Here is a 17,632-nt window from a genome sequence, read left to right as displayed (position 1 = left end):
ATTAATTAAGTAGAGACAGTGGAATTGGAGTGTATATTTTAGAATGAAGTTACTATGGGCTAAATTAAGATAAAATCTTGAAAATTAATTAAATTGAAATTGAGTTAAAATATCATTATATATATATATATATATATATATATATATATATATATATATATTCATTCATTCATTCATAGTTATTTTCATAATTATGAAATTGGTAGCATTAAAAAGTTTTTTTTTTCTTAAATTTTATGATGGGGTAAAATTTCTTTATGTGCGATAATATTTCAGGATGTTATCACGGATAAACTCCCAAATTCAACTTAATTTTTCATGAATTAAAATTTCAAAAAAAAAAAAACACTTTGATGTGCACTTTCCTATTCTCCAAAATACATATACCACATTTGATTGGTGTAGATCAAACAGTCTCGCCTGTAAAGCATTATCACATACAAACAGATGGGCACACCCACATTCATCTTTAATATTAGTAGAGAAAGCCAGGTATCCATTGTATTTCGGTGACATACCATAACTTATTTAAAGAAAGGCAAGAAGATTATAAACTAACTCCTCGCATTTTTTGAGTTTCGTGTTGACAGACAAATATCTCATTCTACACGACAGTCCCCCATCCCACTCGAGACCCAAGGAGGTCTACAAAATGAAGATACATTTAAATATGAAAGTCAAATTTCTGAATAATTTCAATACTTTTCCTTCTCGTGAACACGAAAGCAAAAAAAAAAAAAAATGTTTTTTATTAGTGTTTAAATTTTATATAAAAAATATTTAACTGTTTTATTGAATTTTCTCAACTTGGGAAGCGGCAGTCGATTATCGAAAAAATGTTTCTAAAAGGGATAAGAATGCTGTTGCTTTTTCTATTGGTCAGTGCCTTTTTGGTCTCTATCCAATCCGAGGTGAGCGATCGGTAGGCGGAGTCATCCGAAACGCCTTCCTCTAAATCCGCTTTCCCTGCAACGCAGACCAACACGTGGTTCCGATAGGTGATGAGGGAGAGCTTCGAAAGTCTTCTAAACAGGTTGGATACAGAACATCGCGGCTGCATTGTAAGTGACTTTTAACTCATTGATTTTGCATTGTGATGGTTTCTTTCTCTTATGCTTAGTTAATATTATGAGGTATAATAATCTTATTATTGGAATGATTCAGAGGCTATAGACCTCACTTTGTGCACGGAGTATTTAAAGAGGAAATATTAAAACGTGAATAAAAAACGACCTTGAAATGGGAGGTATCTTCACATCTTTCATTTCTCCGAGTAAAAAAAAAAAATGAAAAGAAAAATGCTTTTGCAATTATATGTGTATGTGTAAATACACGATAACGCAAAAACAAACTAAACTAGACAGATAACATTTGGTGTGTGTTCTTAATAATAATAATAGTAATCTAATATTATAATATATTCTAATATTTCTAATATCCTTAATAATAACTTCTAATATTATAGAGCGCGATGAAATAAATTGATGAAATCCGTTTACGAAATGTCCGTCTGTCAGCCCGTTCAGATACGTATGAACACGCAAACACTTCTAATATTTCTAATACTCTTAATAATAATTTCTAATATTATAGATAGCGATGAAATAAGTTGATAAAACTGTTGACGTGCTTCGAATATTTGACTAAAATCATAATCACTTTGACTCTGGGACAAAATGTATATTCTTGTGCATATGAATGCCATTATTTAAAAACACAAGTAGTTAAAAATAAATCGAGTATACGCCATTTAATGTGATCGGGGATATTTCTACCATTTGTCCTAAAATGTCAATAATCTTTACTCCAGCATCAACGTATTCAATGACGTTGATTCAGGACGTAAAATGTGACGTGAAAATGAAGCACAAATGTACATTTAACGTTATGAAGCACAAATAAATGTTTAATGTGGTCTCTACTTCGTTTAATATCATCAATTTTGAAGTAGAAAAATAACCAAACGTTTTTTTTTTTTTATTTATTTCAATCAACGTTAATTGACATTCGGGAAATTCTAAGCTGCACTTTTAAGGTGAAACCAGGGATTTTTTTTTCTTTTTTTCTTTCGGGATGGCTTTCATATTCTTTTAAGTTTAGATTCTTTTTAATTAAGGGAAAAGAAAATTTAAAATCTCTACTTGTAATAAAGACGAGTATGTTCGTGTGTGTTAGCGCTCCGCTTGACCAGACCGTTTAAACTAAGACCATCACAATTAGTCCAGTAATATTTTAACAGGAGCAATTCAGGAAAATATTTTTGAAATTTTATTTAGAATTTTAATTAATCAAAAAACAGGCAATATTTTAGTGATGTTTTTTCATTATAGTCTCGAAAATATTATTGTGGAGAACTAATTTTACACCATTTTAAAATTTGTCTTTGTGATATGGCAACTTAACTGTTAAATAAAATCTTTTGAATTTCGCCTGTTTTATTAGTTATTTATTTTTACATAATTTCGGAAAGTAAATCTAAATCATCTTCACAGTTTCGTCAATTCGTCTTCTATTATTGAAGACAAGAAAGATGAATTCAAGCAAGAAGTTTAATATCTTTGTGGTTCATATTTTTATCTCTATCTCCATTTCTATTTTAACTACTAGTAAAAATGAATGTGTGTATTGCCGCTCTACCGGTCAGACCATTTTATCAGTAGAGTTACCAAACTGAGAGCACATATGCTTTGCAGAATAGGAATATGTATCTTAGAGCGTTTTTTAAAAGTTATTTATAATTTTAATTAATTAAAAACTAAGTAAAATTTTGATAAAATTAAGCTATAATTTACGAAAATATTACAGCAAAAAAAGGGGGGGGGTATATCATCCTACAAATTTTTCGTCAAGTTTTGTCACTTCATCTTCTATTATTGAAGGCAAACCTCAAATAGATCAAAACCTCAATAGCTAAATAAACGAAATTTGGTATGAAATCTTGTCTCTTCAAATGTTTTTGTTCAATCGACCAGAGGAAAAAAATGTAAATGTATTTTCAGTTCTCATCCCTCTACTACGAAGCTTAACGTTATCATGTGCAAATCGATGAAATAATGGAAAGGAGAACAATTTTATAATGAAACGACGAGAGCATTCTTATAATAAAAATGAGAAGAGGAGAGGAGAAAGCTTTTTTTCTACAATAAAATAAATTTAACTTTTAAATTCCTTGAAAATTTTCTTCCTATCGACCTTTAAAATTCTTTCCACTATAGGAATTGTCATTTTAAAATGCAGGAGCTCTTGTAAGAATGGGACGATAAAAGAAGACACTTTCACCGATAGTGTAAACTTCTTTTATCTGAATTTCATTCGTTTTTTAAGGTAGGTGTTTGATTCATTCGTCAACTTTTCAACAGACATATGTTTATAATTTCCGTTAATCACTTGACTTGAAATTAAAATGACATGCCACATTTCGAATTTACGAAGCCATCCATTTAATGAAAAGAACTATTTACGTTTAATTTGTATACTTTAATTTGTATCTTTAGACTTTTCTATAAAAATGGGTTCATTCAAAGATATGCATGACATTATTTAAAAAAATTAATAAAAATGGCCTGCATTTCAGAAAATTTGTCTTCATATTTATACAGTTTCTGCGAAATGGCCTTTTTATAAGCTGCATTTTCATAATCTTCGATTTTTTTTAATATTTTTTTTGTCACAGACAGTAATTTCCAAGGTTAAAGCTGAGATATGCATTTTTTTTTCGAATTATTTTATTATTGTCCTATTTCTTGAAAATTTCAATAATATCTTTCAATGAATCTGTTTTACGCTTTCAAAACATTTAAAGTTTATAATAAACAAACATAATAATAATTAGAAAACCCCATGAGTATTTGAATAGTAATTTGAGAATAATTTGTTTATCGGACAAATCAATCCGACGAAATGACTCTCGCGTTTTCTATTCCCCGGCCTCCAGCTATGGGAGGTTCTCAGGTGCTCTACCCTTCCCAATTTTTTTTATTTGGAAATGGCTGAAAAAGATTTTTCTCTATTTTTAGAAAAACAGTCTCAAACCATCACCAATAGTAATGAAGGATATAAAAAAGAAGAATGTGTAGAAATAGAAATAATAAAAATAACGAAGGATATTCGGAAAGGGAAAATAACGTAAAAGCTAAGTTTTCCATCTTTTGCTTTGTATTGAAGTTTGCGATGATATGACTGAAACTGGATTATGATGTAACATTTTGTAAATGAGAAACATGATTTACTGTATTTCTATTTATGACGGCTTCTAGGCAGCTTTCTGCCGGACATTGGAAGCTGAGATTGGTTTAAAACAACAAAAGAGAGAAAAAATACTGTCATAAAATAGATTGGAATGACAGAGATTGATTGTAATGAATAAACAATGGTTTTAAATGCATCCTGAAAAAAATTGAATTTTAAACAAATTGAATATAAGAATCTATATCAGAAATTAGAATTTATATTCAAAATGGTTTGAACCAATCTCAGAATTAACATGGTGACACACTTACACAATTCTTTTCCAGTATTGAACGGATTATATTATGAATTCAACTTACTACGAAATCTCTGATAAAATGGTGGCAATCGACTTGAAAGTGATTTTTAATTTTTGCTTGTCCACTAGCCGCCTTTCGCGACGGGCTTGTTTTCCGATAATTCTAAGTTCATAATTTGATACTATGACATTTAACGACGTATTTTTAAATAGGCATTTCAAATGTGTTATTTTTTTTTTTAGCCTTTTGTCCAGTGGGCGCATAAATATTCCTAATAATATCATGTCACATAATATAATTGTTTGCGTATTTTAACATCTGATTACGCATTGCTAGTGGTAACTTCACTTTCTTATTCCTCACGCAAAAATGCAATTGATTCTTTAAAATAGTGTGACCCATTTTTCATCCGATAATATGCTACCAAGATTAAAACTTGCTGATAAAAGTAATTTATAATATAACAGCATATTAAGCTTATCGCATATATTTCTTAAATATTATAGAAGGCTTTATTTATAAAATACACAAAAAATCATAAAATAGAAAATGAAATTGAATTTTTTTTATAATTTCATGAAAGAATTTTAACATTATTCATATGAAGACAATGTGTTGTTGCACATAATACTTAAAAATATTTTTAAAACGCTGTTAAAACTATGGCAGAAAGAAATTGTGTATCATTGAAAAGATAACTTTTACATTTTAAAGTGAAATAAAAATGATTTTGGAACTTTCAGATTTTTGAAATTATAAAAATATTATATGAAATTAATCTAATGAAATTAATCTTTATATGAAATTAATCTAATGAAATTAATCTTTATATGAAATTAATCTAAATATTTTTTTAAAAAATTTTAATAAAACAAATTTTTGAGAGAAAACAAAATGCTCCCAATTATTAAATATATATAATTATGCAAAATATATAAAGAAATATAAAAGTATACGCTATTCAAAAGAGCTGTGCTCATTCCAAAATCCATTTAAAGTTCTCTTTCTCAGATAATTTTTAAATGTTTGCTATATGAAAACAGATAATTAGATGAATTTTTTAAAGCTTAAATTTTAGATGATCCAAAACTATAACTATTTTGAAATGTAAAACTCGAAATTGCATGTCAGTGTCCAGTTGTAGATAGTGTGTACCAAATCAATGCTGGAAATTTTTATATCTTTGAAACGAGAAATAGAGTTAATTAGGAGTGCCATAAATAAGAATTGGTGATTCTATGTTTTCAAGAGACCTTCCGCCTCTGCACAGTTGATTTTAGTAATTGTTCTTTGTAAGGGGTTAGTAAAAAAAGGTATTGCTTATATTTTATTCCCCAAGACAAGAAAAGATTTTTTTATTATGTTCTTAATATTTTATTATTATAGATTATTAATATTTTATTATATAGCGGAAAATTACGGATGCAGCAATCTAATCTTAGAAAGAATCTGTAGATTTTAAAACTGCAAGAACTTATTTTATTTCAATTTTAAAATAATTCGAGAGGGTAAATTAACTTCTTTAGAAATAAAAACGTGTTCAATTTTTCTACAAACATTCGCATGTAGCGACTGTCTTATATGTAGCTAATTGAAGACCTATTTATTGGCATGTTGTTCGCTTTTCTTGATTTACGACATAAAGCTGGTTGCACAAGTTCAGTGTGCCATTTAGCTTGAAGACTGGCATTTAAGAGGCAGCAAATGTGGCACGTTTGTTATGATCACCTACATTGAATTGCAATTCTATTCAGTTAATTGAGGAATATATTCTCTGATTCAAATCTCATGCAATAATGCTTCCACTGGGGTGCTTCGTGCCTACAAGCACACAGAACATCATTCCAAATGATGTCCAATCGGAATCTTTTTTGGAATTTACTAAAGTGTTATCGATGAGATTTTTTAAAAAACGTATTTGCAGCGACTAGTTTATGATCCAACTATTCACTGATCGGGAGAGAAAAAAATTAAGAACAATGCTAAATTAAGTAATTCTGTTTATAGAAAGATGCCAATTGATCACATCCATCTGGACTATTAAAATTTTTTTCTAAACTCATTCTCTTTAAATTTAAAGAAGCTATGATAATATGATTGGCGAGAACTTCATTAGAATCGAAAAAGAACATAGGAAAGTTGCCATTAATAGAAGGCGCTAGTAATTATAACCACATAATAATCTCTATTTTCAATAATACTTTTCTTAATTTTGAAAGTTTTAAGAGGCGAGATTTCGTCATCCCTCCCTACCCCAAAAATCTAAATAAATTTTATTTTTCTAATGTGAACTCTATATCCAATTTCTGTAATTGATTCTCTATATCCAATTTTTAATGTAACGATGCAAATGTTCTATTCACAGTGGTATTTATATATATCGCTTGCTGATACCGTATAAATTAGTAGTCAGACAGACTTTGCTTCATTGAATATACAGATGATCTATTAAAAGAACTTTTTATTTTCATGAGGAGTGCTTTAGATGCTATACTAAGCCATCAAGATTTGTCCTATCCCAAATGAAACCAATCTGTATGCTGCCTAAATTACTCTGCGGATAAACTGAACTTTTCTGCCTTCTCCTATTATCTTATGTGAGATAATTGTATTTATTACTGATGGGGTAATGTAAAGAAAGGTCTTTTCTGAAAAGAAAAAGTACATTTTCATACCATCCCTACAATTATGGTTTTATTTGAATACTAGCCGCGTTTGGCAACCAGCTGATTTGTCAGGGACTGATTGATACAAATGTTGTATATGAATATTGTATATTTACTGCAGAATATATATATTAATATATGCAATATCTCAAAGAATTATAATTAATAAAAATTTCTCTGATTCGTCAGTTTTTAGTTTTACTTTCGAAAGGAATCTAAACGGCATAATAATAGTATTTTATTTTATTTCAATCAATGTGCTTTTGAAAAGATTATGAAGTCTAAGTTTTATACAATTCTTTAGTCCCGAGAATCATGTTAGCAAAATATTCTTAATATTCAAAAAAAAAAATCGATTTTGCTACTACATTTTACCAAGTTATGAAGCTTTGAATATCATTATTTACAGGCAATCAACAATTACGTAATTTTAAACTGATCAGCCTTCAGGAAAGTCCGGGCGCTGATAGTCCTATCTTTTTAATGAGGTCAATAGAACGGATTAAAGCCATGCGCTTTCGTAAAATAAAAATATTCATATTTTCATAATTCATTCTGTTTTAGTAACTACAGAGTGGATCTTCCTTTTTATTTCAAATGTTAGAGTCTAAAGAATATTTTACTAAATATGATTCATAGGATTAAAGGTCTGTAAATATAAAATTAAAAATATAAATATAGAATTAGAAATTAAATAAAATATAAATAATAAATATAAGTAATAAATATAAATAAATATAAATGTAAGCAGTAAACATAAATAATAAATATAAATATAAGTAATAAATATAAATGTAAGTAATAAACATAAATAATAAATATAAATGTAAGTAATAAACATAAATAATAAATATAAATATAAGTAATAAATAAATATAAATATAAGTAATAAATATAAAATTAGAAAATCAAAAATATTAAATGAGTTACTCATCACAACACTTATTGACTCAAACTTTATAAAATAATCTTCTTTATTTAATGTAGATCATTTTTATATTAGATATATATGCCTCTGCCGGCATCCTGGCAGAGGGGTAGCGCGTCTTCCCCGTGATCTGGACGTCCTGGGTTCGAGTCCCGTTTTGGGCATGGTTGTTCTTCATCTGTTCTATCTGTGAGATGTGTGAATGTGCCTCCGTGTAAAAAGGGGTTGTGCAAGCGAATGAGTGATGCGTGAATAGCTAAGTCGTACTCTTTTCCCTAGTTGGCGCTATTAAAAAACAAGAGACGCTCCCCCACCTGCTTAAAATCGCTGTCTTCATAACAGCGGGCTTGTCCATGGCAAGTGCCATAAGAAACAACAACAACAATGTCTGTTTGGAAATAAAATGATAGGAATCGATTAAACTGGATATCAGGATATATATAAACCATGCTTGCCTTAAATACTGCAAAATTATTGAATTAATATTTTTTAAAAATCACAGGAACCTTTTTCTTGCATTTATTTTTCTAGAAAATATCACTGCTTATTTCATTTCTTATAGACACGTATTAAACTTTTCTAGATTTAATTTGCATTAAGACTTTACTTTTAATTTGAGCAATTGAATATTTAGTTTTGAGTGTTTGAATTTAATTCTAATTTGATCTTTTAATTTGAGTTTCTGCCAACAAGAATAACAACGAGTTGATAAAGGATATTTTTTTTTTCATGCACGAGTAATGCGCTCTTGCAGATTAAATTTTATTTTTATTTTGTATGAAATAAATTACTTAAAAATGTGCAAAAAATATTTTAAAAAATAATTAAAAATAAAAACTAAATTTATATTTTAAAAAGAGGTATATTGTTAAAAAGATCATTTTTTGAATTTTAAGATGATGCAAAAGTCATTTTAGTACTATAATCTTTCCGATTGTTATCGCAGAAAAACGCCAAAATTTCGTTTACTTTATAAGTAATTAAAATTTCAAAAAGTCACTTCCAGGACTTAATTTCCGCCCTCCAAAATAATTCTAGATAAAATGAGAGCGCCAATGCGCTACACTTTTTATAAGAAAACAAAGGTTTTAGACTAAGTTAAACATAGAACTGCACTGTGGATAAAATATTATGCTCAAGACCCATCTCATATCAAAGACGCTTTTTGTAAATCCTTTTTTGACTGCAAAAATTTCTATAAGTCCTCGAAACGGAATCAAAAGCGAAAATTAATAATAATTAAAGATAAAACAGCAGATATTCAATTTAAACATCTATTCAGTAAATTTTATTACTTTTTCTTCATTAATTTAGTTTTTAACGATTTTAGTTTACTTTTTTTCATTAAATTTATAATCTGTGTCCAAATTAAACGGCATGATCATTCATTGCCGGACCTTTTCTGGGGCTTGTGTCATAAAAATCTGAAACCCAATCCAATCCATTTAAATAGAACAGCTGATTGCTGATACCTCATTTTCATTTACATCTAATTACAATACATTTAATTACATTACATTTAATTACAATATACATGTTACAACACCGAGACTTAACTTATTTTGTCATTAATGAACAAATCATGGTCATTTTTTCCCCACCACTTTAAAGAGAAAGATTCAATGCAGAATCTAGTTAATGATGCTGCCCTGGTTCGTGATGAATACAGCTTTTCACGGTGCCCTACTATCCCTTGCCATAGGTGGAACTTCTACTTTAATTGTCGTTTTCTTTTTATATAAATTGACAAAAAAGTGGATGTCACATGGGGAAATATCGGTGCTAAAGGGAATATGCTTGAGGACGTCTAATTGAAATTTTATTAGCACTTTGAAAGTCTTTATCACATGTGGCGGCTGTTGTCCTATAGCAGTAATATCTCTTGAAATTTCACTTTTTCGCTAGTCGACTGTTGAAGCAACAGCAGTGTGTTACAATATCATAAAGTGAAAACAGTTTTCCAATGCTCCTTCAATATATAAATAAAGTTTTCTTAACTGAAAAAACAAACAAACTAAGCGGTATGTGTATGGATTTCAAGACAGATGGATCTTTCCTTGGGTGATGCGATTCTTCCGTGTTATAATCTACCGGCAAACACATTAACTCACTTCAAATTAGGCATAGCGTCACTGCGATGAAAGGCTTCTCTTTATTTGTTCACATCCTAGGAAAGAAAATTGTTCCAACCCAACTTGAGATCGAGTTTCATAATTTAAGATGTTTTGATTTATGTAATCGTAAAAATATACATGATTAAAAGTACGGCAAATCAATCAGATCTTTCGAAATCACAAGAGAAACATTAAAAAAATGTACGTTATTTTTAATTAAAATTTCATTTCACTCCTCCTGCAGTTTCGTATAGACATCGATCAACATTCGCTACTCACACTTAAATTTGGATGCCCCAATCCAGCCCCCCCCCCTCCTTAAGCCGCTCAATAAACCCAAATAGATGAGGGTGCAAAAAACACACAGACATTAAAAACGTTCCAACTAGCTGCGCGCGTGGGTGCCTCTTGAAACCACCAATTCCTAACAGCAGACCGCTCGACCAGATTAGCTTTCCGACACCCCAGCTATTCACATCGGAATCGTTTGTCCTCCCCTTCCTCAACCAAACCCGATTAGATGCGATGATTCAAGGAGCATGAAATATGCATGAGTTTAAAGGTGTAGGAATACAAATGAGGAGAAGGGGAGGGGGCGGTAATTAGATTGGCATACGGGAGAGGGGTCACTGCGTTGGTTAGAAGGGGGGGGGATCTGGATAAATGGAGCGTGCATGAACTTTTTTTTCTTCCTTTGTAGAGTGAGAATTGAGTGTCGCTTTGGGCACGCAAGATTTGGCAAAATATGGTTTGGGTTTTCATTCCACATATTAACTGAGGTAAGAGAAATTAAATGACTCGGTATTTTCCAAGTTGTGAAATTCAGTTTCATAATTTCTGTATCGATTAAAATTCGTCATTGAATATATATTTTACACTCATTTCATTAATTGAAATTTTATTAAAAGCAGGTCCTTTTAAATTTTGAATGTTTTAACTTCTCAAATTTAAGAAATTAGGATTTAGAGGATAAATTTTTTTCTTCCTTGTTCTGGAACAGCTAAGACTTTAAACCTCTTTTCGAATGTCGAAATCAAACCTAAAAAGTTAGAGTTGTTAAAAAGTTAGAGTTCAGTAAATGAAAACAATGAAATCTCATCCTTGATAATCAGTGAATAAATGAACCCTCAATTTAACGAACAAGTAGCTCATTTTTTTTATTACTAGCCGCCTTTGGCGACTGACTGTCTCACCAGAAATATTGGAAGCATTTAATTTCAGCTAAATAGCTTAGCTACAATTTCATTTGCATAATTCCGTCAAATTTCCTTACATTAAAAAAGTGTTATTTTAATAGTTTTAATTAAATTCTATTTATTGTGTACATAAACCTTTCTAATGGTGATAGTACCCTAACATTATAGCGCTATTAAAAACGTAAATGTGTGGTTCATTTATCTTCTAATATTCTCGATACGATGTCACTTTAGTTTTTCGTATATAACACGTTTTTAGAATTCTGTCTGTGTATCTGTGATATAGATAATTCAAAAACGCTTTGAACTAGACAGAATTTCGCAAATGGTCTTTACACCAGATTTATAGATTTCTAAAAGATTTTGAGCGAAATCTATCTAGTGATTGTTCAAATACAAGTAAACGCAATAACCATAAAATGATGAGAGTTAGATGATTCAAATTTGGTACACAGATTTAATATCAAAAATGTAGATACTTATCAAATTTGAACCAAATCCGTCACGATAATCTCTTGACTGGGATTAATCTCAAAAAAATATCAACATGAGTTGTATCATAGATTTATTAAAAATTCTTATTTTATTTGAGACCTTACGCAAGGTTCAAAACTTCATGCTAAGTGAGGAGAATAACATCTTTATTATAGAGAATATGTAATTTATCTTATAAATTAAACAGATATTAAGCAGAATGTTTTTTCTTTAGATTTGAATATGGGAAGAAAAATGCTTAATCCAATATTTACTGAAACAATGAGAATGATTTGAATTTCAGGATACCTACGCAATCTATAATTGGAAATCGGACATTTTTTTTTTTTTTAAATTTGCCAAGTTTAGCAAAAATGTGTCCAATTATTAAATTGGTATCATTAAAAAGACAATTTTTAAAATTTTGAAAGGGTTTAACATTTATTTTTGGGCAATAATATTTTTGGAAGTTATCGAAGAAAAATTCCAACATTCTGCTAAATTTTTAATGAATTAAAAAATTTTAAAAATAGCACCGAGTTGCACATTTCACTCTTCAAAGCTATAGGTGAGAGAGAGAGAGAGAGAGAGAGAGAGTTATTTCTGAGTCTGTATTATTAAATGTATACTAAAAGGTTATTCTACGATAGTTTTGTTTTTTAATACATTTCAAATTATAATATATCATGCAAATAGGTTGCCAATAGATGCTTACAATTAGGATTTAAAAACAAATAATATTGAAACGAATTTAGAGACAAGAACTTTCTATTGATGCATATAATATAACAAAATCTCTTTAAAGATCGATGCATTTGTGAACAAAAAAGTTCAGAAGAAAAAAATTATTATAAACAATTCCATAAAATTAAAAAACAAAAATTATCTCTTTGCTAGAATTTTCTGGGAAAAATTGTTGGTTTTTCAAATAAAAATGACCATGATCCAGAATTATCGAAAATAAAACGACGTCAAAAAATGTTTTAGTCCGTTAAGTTCTCTGCAAAACACATTTTCCAGAGTCACTTCCTTATTCTAAAAAAAAATATGAAAGTAAACCGCGCATATGTTATCTATCTCTATAATTCATCTAGTTCTGAGACAAACAATTCGTGACCATTTTGCATAATTCCAGTTTCACAAAGAGATTAAACACTTCCGCCGATCGAAATTTTAACCCAATCCATCAGCAGGTCTCTGCCAAATCTCGCTTCAGACATTCTCCTTCCCGTATCTACAGAAAAGCCCCAAACTGGCGCGATTCGTACAATCTCGCATCTGTCACAACCTGCCTTCTATGCCCAAGGATTAAACAAACTGACATTACCCGGATCCGCATCTGAATCCCCCCTCTTTGTCCGTCCGGATCTCGCCATAATGGAGAGAAAGACAAACTTTAGGATCCCGGAACGGGACATTCGAATGGAACTGTTTCTAGTGGGGTGGTGTCGTGTTTCTGCAGTCACGTGATGATCCGATCCCCCCCCCTTAAGGTCCCGGCGCCGCTAGATTAACGGGATTAACCGGATCCGTCGCACGTGCCCATCTGTCGATATCAGAATTGCCGGACAAACGCCCGCGCTTCACCTCCGTTATCATTTTTTTTAGAAGTCGCTGATTCCCCGGTGAATAAATTAAGGTTGTGATTTTAAGTTAATTAGATAATTTGTAAATTCATCGACATATGGGGGAAATAGAATATGAGTGGTTACATGCTTTGTAACAGTAGTCATTGGATACCGTATATGGATGGCTTTATAGGGATATGGTCACATGATATCAACTCACTAGGTGGAATCAGTATACAGAAAAGAGTATAAAAACCAATATAGTTGACCTAATTTCAAAAGAGGACCTGCGGTATTAAGTTCTCGATTCATTAGTTTCTTTCCTAACGATTGACGTAGTTTCCTAACAATTTTTTTCTCAGTTTTTGGCTTACTACATTTGACTATGATATATCTATTGAATATATACTAATACTATGATATATGTTATTGAATATATACTACTATCAATTTTACTGCTATATTTTTAGAATTTGGAATAGTTATAGCTAATTACGTAGATAATAATTTTAATCATTCGAGAAAAAAAATGAAAACTTTTTTTTAAATAACCTAATTTCAACATTTTAAATATGAAAACATGATATAAACAGGTTTTTTTTTCCGGATATTTCATACATAAATCCTTTATATTTAATTTTATAGAAATTGCAATATTTATTTCTAATACCAAATTTCTAAAGATTTCATCGAATGCTTTGAATAAATCTAAGAATATAATAGGATATGATAAATTTTTAAAAAAATCATAAGTATCATTTGAAAAAGTTTCAATTCCATAATAATAAATTTAACATGATTGATATATTTCAAAACATAATTGCTAATTTCAATAGTTATTTTTCTTCAAATGTATTTGCTGCATTACCGTCTAATCTTGAAACTGTGCAAGGGATGTTTTAGGATGAACTTCATCTTTTTGAACCTGGTCAGATGATAAGGACGGTATTTGTAGTGATAAACATCCCCCTCTTCGAACTTCACACTATGATAGTTAATTGATTCTGGTATATCTCGTCTGTGAAGACAGCAGATTTCTGTATGATATCAGATCTCGAAGTCAGTAAGTACTCTTCATTTCTGCATCGGAGACATTCTGTCTATGTCAGCCAAATCAATTAAAAATCGGAACGCACATGATTGTTTATTTAAAATAAATGATTAAAAAAACATTAGAAATAATGAAAGGAATTAAATTTTTAATTCTCACGAATCCTTTTAGAAAAGGAAAAGGAAAAAATTTTTAGAAAGAATGTTCTCTACTCAACTTCTCGTACATGAATATAAGATGCCATGTTTTGTGATTTGTTTTGTAATAAAGAAAACCGAGTATGCATTTTGTATGCTTTTCTTTCGTCTATTTGACTCTAATTTATTTTTACGATGTAAAGATAATACATGAAATTACATTTATCTAAGTTATTGTGCCTTTCATTCATGAGTTCATATACAAACTGGCGGAAAAACAGAAACCTGCTGAGGAATTTTCTCCAAAATTTGATTAAATAAAAAACACCACAATTTTTGATTCAAGAATAACATGTCAAATTATATCCGTCTAACTCTTTGGGCATTTGTATTCTCAGATAGAGATAAATTGTCAATTAGTTCACATATGAAGCGTTACAATTTTTGAAACCAATTTAAAAAAGCTAATTAAATCAAAATTTTGAAACTAATTAGCTAAAAATGCTGAAAAAAAACTATTATGAAGAAAACATTAAAGGCCAGGAAATGTCTCTTACCTTTGCCAAATTTCATTGTCCATTCTTTACTAGTTGTGGTCATCCATCTAGCTATAAATAACACCTGCTATTTGGATTATCGCTTTATATGAATAATCATTTCGCCAAAGCAATGACCATCTATCTTATTATATAATAACCACAGTTTATTTGTTCTATTTGTTCGTGAAAAAAGCAAAAAACATATTCTTATATGTCCAACAGCTTTAAAATTCTTATATTCAGTCCCTTAATAATACCATCTTATTAGTAATAATTAATTAACTACTATTCGAAGATTTTGAGATAATCAACCATTTTAGTTTCATTATGTGACATGTAAAAATGCAATAAAAATAATAAACTTATCAAGGTAAAAAACAGGTCTAAGTAAAAATAATAAAAAAGAAAAATAAAGACAAATGATATACCAAGTGGATGCATTAAATATGTTAAATGTGAACTAAAATTGGATCAAACAATTAAACAAATTGCAACAATAAAAAAAATATGACATTTAATTACTGCATTTGTATATTAAAATGTTTGCTTTTACTTTATATATTAAGAATAAAAGTAAAAATATATGAAAAATTATTTAATATTAGCATCGGCGGAAGGACGCGAATAGCATATGTGATTAAACAATGAAACATATTTAATATTTCGACAAAAAAGGGACTAATAAAAACATGATTTTAATATAAAAACATTTTTATATTATGTATCAACTTTACAAAAATGATTAAAAATCAGAGAAAAATGGCATAGCTAAGCAAAACACAGCAACGATTGCTAAACTTCTTGTGTGATGAGTATCTCCTAATAGTTCTTTTAACTGCAGGACTCGCTGGTTTTTTTTTTTTTTTTTTAAAGTTGTCCTTAATCGTTGACCTGGCCTAAAACCTTGTCCCAAATTTATTGATAGCGTCATGTAGCATAGTGAATAACTATGAATGATGGACGTAGTCTTCTTTTCTTGCAGTTCTTAATTTTGAGTATACGAAGTAGGGGGGAAGTATTCTAATCGTCAAAAAATTCGAACTCGTAAATTTTGACAAATCTTATTTTGGACCTTCTTGAGTTCGAAAAGCACATTCTTTTAAAAAAAAAATGTATGTTCATCTGCGATAAAGAAAACTCAAAAGTGCTTTGAAAAAGACGGGCGAAATTTGGTGTATGTCGTTACACCAAATTTGTAGATTTTTATTAAATTTTGAGCAAAATATATTCAGGGGAAGTTTTTTGTCTCTCTGTTTGAATATAAGTAGCATGATAACTACAAAACGAAGGGAAAACGGTGGATAAAACTCTGTACACAAATTTAACATCTATAGTGTAAACATATATAAAATATTTTGCCAAATCGAACAACAGGTTGACTATCTGTCGGTCTGTACTTTCAGAAACATGTTAACGCGATAATTCAAAAAAGCATTGACTTAAATGTATCAAATTTGGTATGAGATTTTGTGACTACAAGTGCAGTTTTGTGTCAAATTTTTGTTTCATTCGGCCGGAAAAAACGCGTCTAAAACAGAAATTTGATTTTTGGATATTATTAAATGAAAGCTAAAGATTAATCGCCAAATTACCAGCTCACACATTGCATTCAGTAACAGTACTAAATTTACATGGAAAGTTAATATTTCATAACTACTGTACACCATTTCCATGCAAGGTATTCCTACCTTATAAAAGATCCACAAATTCTTGCGAGGAGTGGAAATAACACTGTGAATATGCGAAAAGGTTTTAGGACAGACTAATCCCATTTGTTTAAATGCTTTTTCACGGAGACATAATTCCCTAATTATTTGTTACTAAAAATGAGCATTTCATGGTATAGTTTCTAGGTATCGAATCTCTTATAAAATGAAAACTAAAAAAAATTGGTACATGATGTGCCTTCATGCGATGCTCCTCTAATGGTCATCGCCAAACCGCCCGCTTCCACTCGATCAGCCCTCACATCAGCCGGGGCGTGACTCAGGTCGCTTCGAAGATCCATAACGGGAGGCATATGCAAACTTAAATATTACATCGGCGGGAGAGATGCCCCGTCCGAAAGATAACTTATTCGAAAAGAGAGCGATTCCCCCGGCGACCATAGAGGCGCGATTATCTAAGTAAACAGGGTCTTCTGCCATGATTCACCTGGCAACGGCTCTGTTGGCAATTGACCTGTACACTGTACAGCATTGAATGGTTTTCTAAGAGAGAGAAAAGTTTTACATTAACATTTTTTATCTGATATTCTTTCGGTCAAATGTGATATTTGAATAATGATATCTTCAGATGATGATAATTCATTATTTGTTAAGAGCAGAGATATCTTTAAGCCACAATTGATTAAAAAAAAATCAAAGTGCATGACCTTCAGTATGAATCATGAAGTGTAATTCAAAAGGATGTATAGCATTTAACAAAGCTTTGTAAATAAATACATTTTTTTTTTGGATATTTCTTTGAAAA

The 17,632-nt window shown here is 30.0% G+C and overlaps 1 protein-coding gene across 1 annotated transcript in view; it reads left to right on the top strand.

Moving 5' to 3' along the window:
* The first annotated feature begins 982 nt into the window (after positions 1–982).
* Positions 983–17,632, top strand: part of LOC129984566 (helix-loop-helix protein 1-like) — a 36,052-nt gene continuing 19,402 nt past the window's right edge. Inside the window, exon 1 of the mRNA XM_056094481.1 lies at positions 983–1,061. The gene's annotated coding sequence lies outside the window, so the exon portion shown is untranslated. The remainder of the gene's footprint in view (positions 1,062–17,632) is intronic.

Source organism: Argiope bruennichi, chromosome 9 (genome assembly GCF_947563725.1).
Source record: "Argiope bruennichi chromosome 9, qqArgBrue1.1, whole genome shotgun sequence".
Classification (NCBI taxonomy): Eukaryota; Metazoa; Arthropoda; class Arachnida; order Araneae; family Araneidae; genus Argiope; species Argiope bruennichi.
The sequence above is the reverse complement of the archived record's forward strand: the minus strand, read 5'-3'. Positions and strand labels throughout refer to the sequence as shown.